The following is a 13,728-nucleotide window of genomic DNA, read 5'->3' on the forward strand; positions in this document are numbered from 1 at the left end:
AATTTAATCAAGTAATTGCTGGGACCTACAAATTAGACGACATTCTTGCTAGTTGCTAAAGGAGGCATTTGAGCACTTGTCTCAACATGTTGAATGGGCTTTCCTTGTTTCATTTTTTCTTCTTCTTTTCAGCTGACTGCTTTTCTTCAAGCCCTGCCTGGCACCTCTTTCTTTGAGAGCTGCCAAAATTGTTTCTCTTCCCTGTTTTGTGTGCTGATTAATTCTCTGCACATTCCAGGAACATAACCCACAATGATGAATTCAGCCTACTGATGTGATTCTTGTGTGGGAACAAGCCATTATGTCTCTCATCACCGTTACTCACTGAATTGCCCAGTTTACTATTTAGCTTCCTTAAAGATGCATCACATCTTACCATACTGACATCATTTGGGTTTTTCGATTTAAGAAAAGGAAAATCAGCGTTCTTACACATATATTGAGATAATGGAGAACTTTTGCTAATGCATTAACTTTTTCAACGTACAATGCACAAGTGCATTTTCATACTGTTTCTAGTTTTGCATAAATATCACAGCTTAACCCAGTTAATTTGCCTCTTGAATATCACTTAGCCCAAGTCAGACCGCATGAATATTAAGATCAGAAATAATGTTGCTTTCCCCACTTTCTATCAGTTAGCCTATATAAAAGTCTCTATTTTGTAAAGAGGTTTTGTCAGATCATCAAAGGCTTCTTTTCCAGATATAAGCCTCCATCTTATGCCCTGAGGTATGTTTATTCCTTGTCTGAGAGATATTTTTGAAGTGGTGTACAGTACCTTATCTACACCTGCCCTCTGATCCTGCTAAATATGTGAAGGCCTGAAAATAAGTAAGTTTTCTACTGTACCAGAATTGAAAACTTTAGTAAGACTGTGCATATAGTAAATCATACTCATGTATAGTGTCAGTTCAGACAGTTTAAGGTGGAATAGCTGTGGTCTGTAGTTGCACACAGATATGATTGAGAATCCTCCTAACAGATGTACATGGCCTGCAGGAACTGTCCTGCAGCCTGCTGCCCTGATCCCAGGTGTCCATCCCCCATTGACATCAACATCAGGGATGGGGAACCTGTGGCCTTCCATATGTCTCTGGGCTCTCATCAGCCCCAGCAGGCATGGCCAAATCCTAGAGTTCCCTGTGAAGAGAGGTTGACTGTTAAGCCCCTCTGGGTACTGTAACTCTTTGATTTGATTTGACTATGAGGAGAAGAAATGTCTTCTGACAACTCTCAGCACCCTTAACAAACTATAGCTCCCAGATGTTTGGGGGGAGGCGGGAGGAGAAGCCATGGCTGTTTAAAGTGGCATCCGTGTTTTAAAGTGGTACCACAATGCTTTAAATGTATGATGTGAATGATGGGCCTGGCTCTACCCACTGTTGGTATCTCTGCTTTCCACCTGATCCTACCAATCCCAATGGTCACCAGGCAACACAGGTAGCAATGGTGAGGAAGAGAAGCAGCAGCTGGTGTTTGTGGTGTAAGTAAGACTTACTGAAGAAAAGGGCTCAGTGGGGTCCTTTCCCAAGAGCTCCTCCAAATCTGGAGCCTACACAGAGGAAGGGAAGAAAGGAAATGCTCAATGACTCATTACTGTTCACCTTGTGGCTCCTCTTCACTGCTGCAGAGCAAGAAGTCTGTGCATCATCAGCTGAACGCTTCATGGGATGAACTTGCCAGAAGTCCAGGGAAGGTAGTGTTCTCTGCTGGTTTGGTAAAATAGGCCTGCACCTGTCTGATTTTCATAGCAATACAAGTAAAAATCCCCTTCCCGCCTCATGGAGTATAAAAAGAGCAACTAATACAGAAGCAGAACTCTCAGTGGGGAACATTAGCAATATGCCAAAATGTATCCACTTTTGAAGCACAATGTCAAAGTGATAATAAACACTTTCCTGTTAATTTTACAGTTCTGTTAAAATGAACAACAAATATTTATTTGGTTTAGTCATAATATTCTGGGTGATTAAATCCAAAATATAAATAGTAAAGAAATCTAGTTGCTGGTTAATATGGAAGTCTACTCACATCTCCCTTTGGCTGCGTTTTCTGTTTGGGGCATCTGTAAAATTTGTGCAAATGCTTCCTTGACCTGTTTTATCTTATGGTAACTACTGAGGGCAGAGTAGAAAATCTTAACCTTCTGGGTGAAACTTGTAGGAGTCATAAGGCTAGTAAAAACATCCGTCTATCTCAGAACAACCTTCCTTCCTAATCCCAAAGCATGATTTGATCATGCTGTCTGCATCATTAGGAAGCTACCAGTAAATGCTAAAAATGCCAGTCGCTTTCCCATTTTCCTGGGTCATCTATTGATTTCCCCACTCCCCCATTTCTCTGTGACAATATTCTTGTCATATGTGACTAGCTAAATTTTGTATACTATTAGGAGATAGCACAGAGAATCCATTCATGCAGACAATATCTTTTATCTTTTAAAGTAAAGGTAAAGGGACCCCTGACCATTAGGTCCAGTCGTGACCGACTCTGGGGTTGCGGCGCTCATCTCGCTTTATTGGCCGAGGGAGCCGGCATACAGCTTCCGGGTCATGTGGCCAGCATGACTAAGCCGCTTCTGGTGAACCAGAGCAGCACATGGAAACACTGTTTACCTTCCCACCGGAGAGGTACCTATTTATCTACTTGCACTTTGATGTGCTTTCAAACTGCTAGGTTGGCAGGAGCAGGGACCGAGCAACAGGAGCTCACCCCATCATGGGGATTCGAACCGCCGACCTTCTGATCGGGAAGTCCTAGGCTCTGTGGTTTAGACCACAGCACCACCCGCGTCCCTTTACAATAATCTTTTAGCATTTCTTAAAAATTTCCATCTGGAAGTCCTCAAAGGATGCATAGAGCCTCATGGAAATAATTTAGATCGGGTACAACTGGCCATGCTGTTTAGGGCAGATGGGGGTTGAAGTCCAACAACAATATATGGAGGGCCACAGGTTCCCCATCTCTGACTTCAAATAGTTGAGTTCAGAGCCGTCTTTCCCATTGGGTTTACTGGCGCGTTGTGCACCAGCCTCTCATGGGCGCCCCAGCGAGTGGAGGAGCTCCACAGCTTTGCCGGCGGCCTCTCCTTTCCCTCTTGCACATCCGCCAGCTGCGCCCCGTCAACCATATGGCTGGTGGGCATGCAGATTGCCTCCCAAGCCTCTGTGGGAGGAGAGCGATCCCTGCAGAGGCTTGGGAAAAGGTTGACAATTCTGGGAAATGGGGAGTGGGGCGCCAGAAGGATCTTTGCACCACAGCGCCGAATATGCTTAAGACGGCCCTGGTTGAGTTCACATATTCCAGCTACCTGTTGTACTAGGCTGGCCAATGCCCCCAAAGAGGATGTGCATCACAAAAAAATGGACACCAATTGGGGGGGGGGTGTTTGAAAATTTCAAAATTGTCAGAATTTAAATAGCCAATGGACTGATAAGCTCATAATGTTATGAGTATTTTCACAAGCAAAGATAAAGATAATCCGAATTAGGAATGTACCACTTGTGAATTCAATACATCCATTACACATAACCTTCTTTGATAAGCCTCCTCTACTGATGTTCAGCATGCAGAGTTGCCAATGCAATTGTCTCATAATCCTTTACCAAATTGATATCTACAGCCCCCGGGGCCTGGCTCTAAAACACAGAAGGATAGTGACTATGGGACAAAGGTAGTGAGTACAGTGCTACCTCAGGTTACATATGCTTCAGGTTACATACACTTCAGGTTGCAGACTCCGCTAACCCAGAAATAGTGCTTCAGGTTAAGAACTTTGCTTCAGGATGAGAACAGAAATCAGGCTCCGGGGGCGCGGCAGCAGCAGGAGGCCCCATTGGCTAAAGTGGTGCTTCAGGTTCAGAACAGTTTCAGGTTAAGTACGGACCTCCGGAACAAATTAAGTACCGTATTTTTCACTCTATAAGATGCACCAGACCACAAGACGCACCTAGTTTTTGGAGGAGGAAAACAAGAAAAAAAATTCTGAATCTCAGAAGCCAGAACAGCAAGAGGGATTGCTGCGCAGTGAAAGCAGCAATCCTTCTTGCTGTTCTGGCTTCTGGGATAGCTGTGCAGCCTGCATTCACTCCATAAGACGCACACACATTTCCCCTTACTTTTTAGGAGGGAAAAAGTGAGTCTTATAGAGCAAAAAATATGGTACTTAACCTGAGGTACCACTGTATTTATGAGATCCACCAAGTGTCCTATTGCCTGTTTCAGATGTGTTGGAAAGGTCTTGTAAGGTACAGTATGTGGATGGCCTCACACAATATTTTGACTATGTAGTAAACAGAAGCTGGATCTGAGCCACAGCAGGGTGCATACAGGAGCAAACCTGAAACAGAAGGAGCTAGGTAAAAAAAAAATATTGAGAAAGGAAAAATATAAAAGAAAAAGCCGTCTCTACTTTTGAACCTCTGGACCAGCAAATTCTTCCTAAAGTGGGGAGGCTGTTACAATGCCTCCAGAAGAAATGCCTTTACTTAACATGGGGGAAATGTTGTGGCAAAGAATTTAGCAATTTTCAAACATGGATTAAACATCAGTCAGTAATAGCCAGCTGATTATACCAAACTCTACCTTCATCTGCCACCATCATGTTAATGGCTCAGCCCCTGAAACACCATTTTGTGACTGGTAGACCTCTGTAATTTACAGCTGCCTCAGCAGGGCCCTGGGACTATAGAACATTTGAGAGCCCCTGTTCTAAGGCAAATAGGAAATGGATGCTTGAGGGATGGAATTTCCATGCTCCCAGAAAAAACAGGATAATTTTCTGTGGTTGCCATGGAAAGACTAAAATAATAATAATTCCAGTAGCTTAGTGTGAGTTTATTGTTGGGCCGACATTATGAAGCTCACTAGGTGGCCTTAGGCAAGTGACTATGTTTTCTCAGCCTCATCTACCTCAGAGGGTTGTTCCAAGGTTGACACCAAATAACCCCATATATCCTGCTCCCTTTGGTGGAAGGGCTGGAGGGTGATGTGATAAATAAGCAAAATATTAAGGTGAGTGAGTTCACACATGTGTCACTGCTAATGTACTCATTGTTAAAACTGTGTTTATGGAAGACAATCTTACTCAGCTACGAGTGATTGCCAGAGAAGAAGAAGAACTACAATATGGCTACTGTACTGCTTCTGTTGTGCCAATCATAAAGGCCAGCTCTAACATCTTGTGGCACTTTAAAGATTTAAACTATTTTATTATGGCATAAGTCTCAGATACATGAAGTGCTATCCTGAGTTGTAGGTATGTAAAGACGTGGTTGGGTGGGATTGTAAAAAGTGAGGTCAGAGTGAAATTAAATGCAGAGACTACTCTACTCTTCCGTAAATCTTCCTTGCTATAGTTTCAGCAGCAAAATTGGTCCTGCACCAGTTTGATGGTTCCATGGCAGCTGTGCGGGTGGCTTTGAAGGTTATTTAAAGTCTCTTATATGGGAATAGGCTCTGGCTCCTGCCTTATGCTACACCCCACCTGTGTGGGTGTGGGTGGGTGGGTGTGAGAGAGAGATTTGGAATATTATATTACTTCTCAATCTGAAAATGTAACCAACCATATTGATCTTTAACAAAATAGGGGGGAATAATTAATTTGCAAAGCAAATGGTTTCCCAACTCTATTGTGTTTAAAGGGAAAAAACTGGCAGTTACCATTTTTCTGCAGTGGTGGTCTCTTAAAAGACAGGAGGAGTGTAGTAAGCTTGTCAAGCAAAGGTATCGAATACTAATTCAGGATTTAGTTGCTGGGAGTCCCCTATTCAACATTGCTAAGAATCTGGAAGGAGTTGATTTCTCAGAATTACAGGGAAAGAGAGCAATCAACATGACTTTGATCTCAGACAATGGTCTGAAGTCACAGGAGGAGTAAGTCACCTCCTAGTATTAATACTAAATCTGGTAAATACAAAGGCTTCATATTGCCTGCTAAGCATGGGGACTGAGGTTCCAAACCCCTGTGTGTGTGTGTGTGTGTGTGTGTGTGTTTTAACTCTTGAGAGCTAAGTCATAGCCTCAGATTCAGAGGATGTGGTCCAGACCTTGGACTCTCTGATACCTCCCTAGTAGCTTGGAAATCCCAGCAATGTGGTAAAGTTATAGTCAACCCATGGTAAGAGGTCCACCTCTGCATCCAGTTGGGAATTGCTGCTTTAATTGGGACAATACATGCATGGTCATATGTGTTCCATTAGTCTTTCCTAAACAAACATAGAAAGTACCCGCCAGGTCAGACCAGTGGTCCATCTAGTTCAGTATCAGCTACACGAAGAATAGCTGTGTTGCCCTCCAGATGTCATTGGACTACAACTCAGTCCCAGCCAGCATGACCAGTTGTCAAAGATGATGTAAGCAGTAGTCCAGCAACATCTGCAGGGCACCATGTTGTCTACCCCTGGTCTACACTTATAGGCACAGCTCTCCACAGTTTCAGGCAGAAGTCTCTCCCAGCCCTTCATGGAGAAATGGGGGTTTGAACCTTGAACCTTCTGCATGTAAAGCAGATGTTCTATCACTGAGGTACAGCCCTTCCCTTTGTAATTCTATATTTAACAATGCTCATTGAAAAACACTTTTTTAAAAAAAGGCATTAACCCTAACATTTTTGTGCAGTTGACAGCAGAGCCACCATTTTGCACTCCATTTATGAGAAACATCTTGCTGTTCAAGCAGATGCCACATCTGCAGCCCTGGTGTTTACTTCTGTTAATTTGAATGGCTGTGTTAGCTTTTCAGACACATGGCTCAGTGTCTCCACTCTTCAGTTTGTTTTGCTTTTGAGGCAGATGTTGCAGATTAGCAGCAGCAATCTTGAAGATGAGCAGAAACATATTTTCTGGTTTTGATGTGGAGTCAGTCACACAGGCGTTGAAACTAATCAGATTCAGCAAAGGATTCTGAAGCGACTTGAAATGCTTCTCTGAAGCCATTTGCCTCCTCCTTGGCAAGGCCCATTGCCACACTTCTTATTAGCTTCCCAAAAATCTGTGAAACGTTGAACTCAGATGGTTTCTCTCAGCCACAGAAAGGGCTATAAAAGTAAACTCTTGCACAAGCAAGAGGTACAGCGTGTACCCCATGATGGCATTTGCTGACGGATCGTGTCCACCATGAATGGAGCTGAAAAACAAGGATGTTTTTTGGGAGTGAGAGGTTGGGGGTCTCTTGTGTTGTTTTCCTTCTCTTAGTCCATGCTTGTCCCTCTTTATTTGAACAATTCTTTCATTAAGGGGTCATTTTGGGCATAGAGCTGTCAAGTCACACTCAATTTGGGGGTCAATTCTTAGCACAGCAAGTTTAAATCTTGAGGCCAACAATCTCAAAAATACTACTTCTGGAGATCTCATGTCTTCATCTGCAGCATACATTTAAAGCACCTTTGAAGTGGATTGCTTCCACTAATAATCTTGGGAACTGTAGGTTGTTAAGGGTGCTGGGAAGCGCAGCTCTGTGAAGGGTAAATTATGTCTCCCAGGCTTTTGGGGTGGAAATCATGTGCTTTAAATCTATGGTGTGGATGAAGACTTGAGATTCGGAAGTAGGGTTTCTGAGATTGGTTCAGATGTGAGTGTTGCAGTTGTGTGGCTGGCATATAACCATAAAGAGGCGCTTAGTTATAAAGGAATAGTTCAGTGGCAAGGCAGTTGTGTTGCATACAGAAGGTCTCATATTCAATTCCTGTCACTCCCCCAGTTAGGTCTGGGAAAGACCGCTATCTGAAAGCCTGGAAAACCACTTCCAGTCAATGTAAAGCAAGGGTTTCCTCATGGGTGACTTCTGAGGGACATATGCCAGGGATGGGCAGAGCCGGGGAGAAGTGGACAGGGCAAGTCATGTGATTGTTACCTTTCTACGGGTGGCACTTGGTCTAAACCACTGAACCTCTTGGGCTTGCCAATCTGAAGGTCAGCAGTTTGAATCCCCGCAGCAGGGTGAGCTCCCATTGCTCTATCCCAGCTCCTGCGAACCTAGCAATTCGAAAGCACGCCAGTGCAAGTAGATATATAGGTACCACTGTGGCGGGAAGGTAAACGGCATTTCCGTGTGCTCTAGTTTCCGTCATGGTGTTCCATTACGCCAGAAGCGGTTTAGTCATGCTGGCCTCAACCCAGAAAGCTGCCTGTGGACAAATGCCTGCTCCCTTGGCCTGAAAGTGAGATGAGTGCCATAATCCCATAGTTGCCTTTGACTGGATTTAACCGTCCAGGGGTCCTTTACCTGTTTTTTGTTTTTCTGTTTTTTTACAGCAGACTACATTCTAGCAATGCCAAAGTCAAAGGTTTCTGTGCACAGATCTTTCCATTCACTATCCAGGCAACCAGGAGACATTATCACAGCTCAAAGACACATTCCAACCAAACAAAAACATCCAAGCTGCAGATTGAACCTACGGCCTTCTGCGTGCAAATTTAATGCTAGACCAGTGAACTATAACCCTTCTCTCATGAACATATAAAAACATAATGAAAAACATATGAAAAAATTATTGCATTTTCTTGTAACATAGCACCCTTTCTCCACCACATTTAATCACTATTATATCATAGAGGGAGTATGGAGGCTGGAAAGGATAAGATACAGTGTAAGATTACAAAGTAATGCTCGATTATAGCCTACAGTACAAGTATCTTCACTTGGAAGTCAGTTTCAGATGAGTAGCCATGTTCAAAAGACTAACACATTTATTATGGCGTAAAGGTTTTATGAAGGACTGCCCACTTCATCCCAGGCATGAAGTATAATCCTAAACTAGCAGACATATATGAGCATGGCAGGAGGAGGAATAGAATGGAGAAGACCAAGGTCAGAGGGAAATGTAGTGATTAAAGAACACAGAGGCAATTACGTCAAAACAGAATAAGTGGCCATGAACAAGGCAGTTTCTTGATAAGGCAAACATCTTGATACCAATAAACAGATTAGTGCATGTAATGGGATAAAAACTGCAATCTTAATTCAAGCCACAGGTGACAGAATTGAATTTCCTGAAATATTGTAATGCAGATGTTTCATGCTAGAGTTTCCCTTTGAAATGCCTTTCCCCCCAAAATGGTTACTTTAAGATCGGCAGCTGTTAGGGTGTCCTATGGGGTTGAAATGTCCTCCCTGCTGACACAAGTTAGCTAGAGCAGTCCTGCTGTAGTTCACAATAATTCACAGTGTCTGTACATTTTGGTACCCTTGAAAAAAATAAAAACCCCAAGTGGATTTAGTGAAGACCCCTTCATACTACAACCATTTTACATGGTTCTGCTCATCACAGCTTGTATGTGGTTGGCTGTACATGTTCCTTATATGTGCATCAAACGAGGGATGAAATTCTAATGCAAGAAGAAGGTAGGCCTCTCACAGATGATTTGAGGCACCCAACACATTGCATCAGAGTGTGATTCATTGTAGGCCATCATTTAGCCTTGAACACCCAGGCCTAAAGGTAAGCCAAACTAAGGGCTCACCCACATTTCTGTTTGTTCCGTAATTTCTAGTCATGGGTCCAATATGTTTTTCTTCTGACCCGTCGCTTCCCTGGGAAAACCTGCTGTTTACTGCTGAATTGGAACAAATGTAAATCAGTGTTTGTTTTTGGTTTTATGCAGATTGACATTTGTTCCAATTCAGCAGTAAACAGCGTGTTTTCCTTGGGAAAGCAACAGGACAAAATAAAATAAGAGGCAGTGGATGACCTCAAATATGCAATAAAAAAAATCCAGCCATTCTGGAGTCCAGACCCTCTAAGGACTCAGCTATTCAGCTGCAAATAAAACGTTTTAAGTGTGTATTAAGCGTGATATACAATGCGACACCAGATGGCGATGGTGAGCCTTATAGAAAATTCAATGTATTTTTAAAATGCTTTTTTTTTAAAAAAAAAAAGCATTTTCAGAAAGCTTTTTATATGTGTGTAGATTGCACCCAAGTGTCCCTATTTTGCAGGGACATCCCTGATTTAGAGAACCAGTCCCAGTTTCTGATTTGACCTAGGAATGTCTCGCTTTTCCTTAGGATGTCCCTATTTTCACTGGAGAAACGTTGGAGGGTATGGAGTTGACTCCTAAGCTGTCTGAAGGCAATCCTGTAATGGGCAGTTTTTAAAAAAATGTTTAATGTTTTATTATGTTTTTTATATATGTTGGAAGCTGTCCAGAGTGGTTGCGGCAACCCAGTAGACGGTGTGGGGTATAAATAGTAAAATTATTGTTATGGAATGGGACGTCCCTATTTTCACTGGAGAAATGTTGGAAGGTATAGGAGTCTGCTATGATCTATTTAATGTGTGAGGGGTGAGTGAGTGATATCAACTTTGTTTATGTATGAAATTTTTACTTTAATGAAAATAAACCTAACAGCAGGTTTTGTATAGGCATATGCAATGCTTTTTTTCTATTAAAAAAAAAAGTTTAGGGGTACTCTCATTTTCCTACTCATATTGAAATACTGCCCCTCAATGAGGCCAAACTTTGATCCACAATATGTTTAGGGTTATGCGTCCCCCTGTGTCCCCCCATAAAAAAACCACTGGGCATATGAATTTATGCCTTGTTGCAACTCCATAGCCTTCTGCTGTTGGCTATGAAACAGGTTTCTTTGTTGCAGGTAAGCCTTGCTCTTTCTTCAAGAAGCTCAATTTCCTTTTCTGTTCTTCCTAAGCGTTTTCCAATCATGACCGTTTACAAAAAGAGTCCGACTGAGCTTCTTGTGGCCATTCTCTTGGCCAAAGCCTACAGTTTTGTAAGACGCTCAGAGATTCTCTTATAATCAAGCGGTACATACATTTTGTTAAATAAATAGGTGTAATCAGCTCTCTGTTTCATCTGTCCTTATCATCTTTAACAACATATCAATCATTAACATATACTGTCCCCATTCCCTAGATTTGTAAATAATTTGCACAAGAGTTGATCAGGTTAGTTGGTCTTCCCTACTTTAGGCAATCCCCTCCAGAAACCCAACTAACACTTTGCTAGGCCACACAAATAGAACTTGAAACTGATTCCACCTGTTTGTTGTTTGCCTCTGGAGTTCAGTTCTGCTTCTCTCTACGGAATCGCTGTGATTTGTCTTTCTTTAGAATCTGTAGCCTTTGAACCAGCTGCTTTCCCCCCCAACTAATGTTTGGTTCTACAAGGAAAAGAGCGTGATTTGTGCTTAAGCATTTAACCAAACAGTAGTTCAAAGTTAAAATGATGTCATTAGCTTGATTGGGGTTTTTTGGTAAAAGAAGAAAGGGGACTTAGTTTCACAAAGGAGGAGAGCACCCATCCCAACAACATAATGATTGTGAATCTCCACCCCTGGCAAAATTTTAGGGTAGGATTGCCATGCCCATCTTAGAACAGTGAAGCATGAAATGCACTGTATTTTGCTAAATATTGAAAGCATTTTGTATTGTATTTCTAATTATGTTTATTCCTCTTTTTGTTGAGAAATCTTAGAGATTTCTGCTGGAATATGAAGTGGCACATAAATAAAATTAATTAAGATCCCATTTGTTGTTTGCTTATTTAAGGCCCCACAAGGATGCAGACACTGAACCCATGTATCTAAAGTTGGGGGGGATTAAAATAAACACATAATTTCACAAGGAATTATCATAAATGCACCTTACTTAAGAAGCTTTTTGAAGACATCAGTCAAGATGGATTGAATAATGTGACCATTATCTATATAGCGTACTTTACCTGATGCTGTGTATAATCTTATATCTGAATGTGCCTAACTGAGACAAAGAGCTCCTTCTACAAACTTGAGACAGGATACTATTTAAACAAAAACTCCTGTGAGCGAGCTGCATGGATTTCTTTCTGCTTTATTTCCAAGCTTGACACATTTTCATATTTGGTGATCCTCAGCATATAAAGCATGCATTTTATGTCATAATAAGAGGTACTTATGCAGACTATCCAGACAGGAGAAAAAAATTCCACAGGAAGTGATAGATTCAGCATGCAGTACAAACTCATGATGACACTACTAAAATTACAGCTGATGGAAGGCCTACAGTAAACACTGGCCCCCAAATGCTTTGTGATGAAATGCAAAACAGTCTGGAACCTCAAGTGACCTTGCCTCCACAATCCAGTGTTGCAGAGTTCCAGATATCCCAGCTGGGTTGCCACTCTCGTCATTCAGCATCAGAGGTGCCAGGACAAACAGAATAATCACATATTGATCTTGGAAATTCTGCGTAGAAAACTGATTTGCCAGGGCAGAGGTGAATACAGTAAGATAAACTGCACCATTGAATGTGAGAAGTCAGAGAGGGAATTACTCGGCTCCTCAGGCCAAATTCTGAAGTGTAAGATGCCAATGGAAAGAGGGAACATTATAATGTCAGCCAAGGCAGAAGCAGCCTGTAAACTGTAACTCTTGTCCATTATGAATGGACACAGAGAGGAGGACAAGTTAGGAATAGCTTCACTCTAATACCTGTTTAGTTTCTGAACCAAAAGCAGACTTGCCATATGCCTTCAACAGTCATATCTGCCAAGTCTGACTACTTGGTGACTTGAAGTCCTCTGTTGTGTAACCTTGCAGCATACTCTGTTCTTTGCTCTCCCACTTTCTGTGTCCTTCCGATAAAGCCTTTCCCTCAGTCAGTCCCTTCCTGGTTTCAAGGCCAGCCTTCGCTTGAAGCTTCTTTGCAAGTTACCCAAAGGCTGCGAGATAGGAAGCTGAAACGACTCTTCCCATTACAGTACAGTGATACCTCGGGTTAAGAACTTAATTTGTTCTGGAGGACCGTTCTTAACCTGAAACTGTTCTTAACCTGAGGTACCACTTTAGCTAATGGGGCCACCCGCTGCTGCCACACCGCCACACGATTTCTGTTCTCATCCTGAAGCAAAGTTCTTAACCTGAGGCACTATTTCTGGGTTACCGGAGTCTGTAACCTGAAGTGTCTATAACCCGAAGTACCACTGTATATACATTTCTTTAGCTCATGCAAAGAGAGAACTAATGGGATGGGGAAATGAGGCCTAAGAGGGCTCCTGATGAGGAGGTAAAATCTACTTGCAGGTAGACACAGAATTTTCCCCCTCTATATGGGACCCAGAAGCATGTGCAGAGAATGTGCCAGTTGCTCATACACATTCTGCGTGTACTTCTAGGTAATATGCAAAGCTAGTCTAGGAGATGTCATGCTGTGGCTGTTCCTGTCAACAATGGCCAGGTTCAGACAGAACAAGGGCACCAGGTTGACAAGACTGTTCTATGGTATGGCAGTAGAGGGGGGGAAATGTGATCATAAGTGGTGGCGTAACAAAAACCATAAATAAAGGCTGAAATCCTATACCCACCCCACCTGGGAACAAGCAGACATACACAGATCTGTGCTGTAAGCTATTTAGGAAGCCAAGAGACTTAATCTCATCAGTTCAAATTTTAAGCTGAATATGTGGAAATGTACACTCTGCAATTTAGATATCCTTTTTAGCATGCAACAAAGTGTGGTGTAGTGGTTAGAGTTCAACTAGGACCTAGAAGACTAATTCCTGCTCAGCCATGAAGTTCCCTGACTGACCTTGGGTCAAGTCACTATGCGTGGTAATCAATTTACTCAGAACAGACCTAATGAAATGAATGGACCGAACATTGTCATGTTCGTTAATTTCAGTGGATCTACTCTGAGGAAAATGTGAATAGCAGCCCATCTCTAAGACTAACCTACTCCAGAGGATTGTTTTGAGAAATGGAAAAGGGGAGAACCATATACACCAC

The 13,728-nt window shown here is 42.4% G+C and overlaps 1 protein-coding gene across 2 annotated transcripts in view; it reads right to left on the bottom strand.

Annotated features, from left to right (window-relative positions):
• Positions 1-13,728, bottom strand: part of OTUD4 (OTU deubiquitinase 4) — a 72,954-nt gene that overhangs the window by 44,670 nt on the left and 14,556 nt on the right. The window contains exon 2 of one of the 2 annotated variants that reach the window (XM_081925950.1): positions 2,035-2,117. The exons of the other annotated variant lie outside the window; for it this stretch is intronic. The gene's annotated coding sequence lies outside the window, so the exon portion shown is untranslated. The remainder of the gene's footprint in view (positions 1-2,034; positions 2,118-13,728) is intronic. 2 annotated transcript variants of the gene reach the window in all.

The sequence above is a fragment of the Podarcis melisellensis genome (genome assembly GCF_964234715.1).
Source record: "Podarcis melisellensis genome assembly, chromosome: 9".
NCBI lineage: Eukaryota > Metazoa > Chordata > Lepidosauria > Squamata > Lacertidae > Podarcis > Podarcis melisellensis.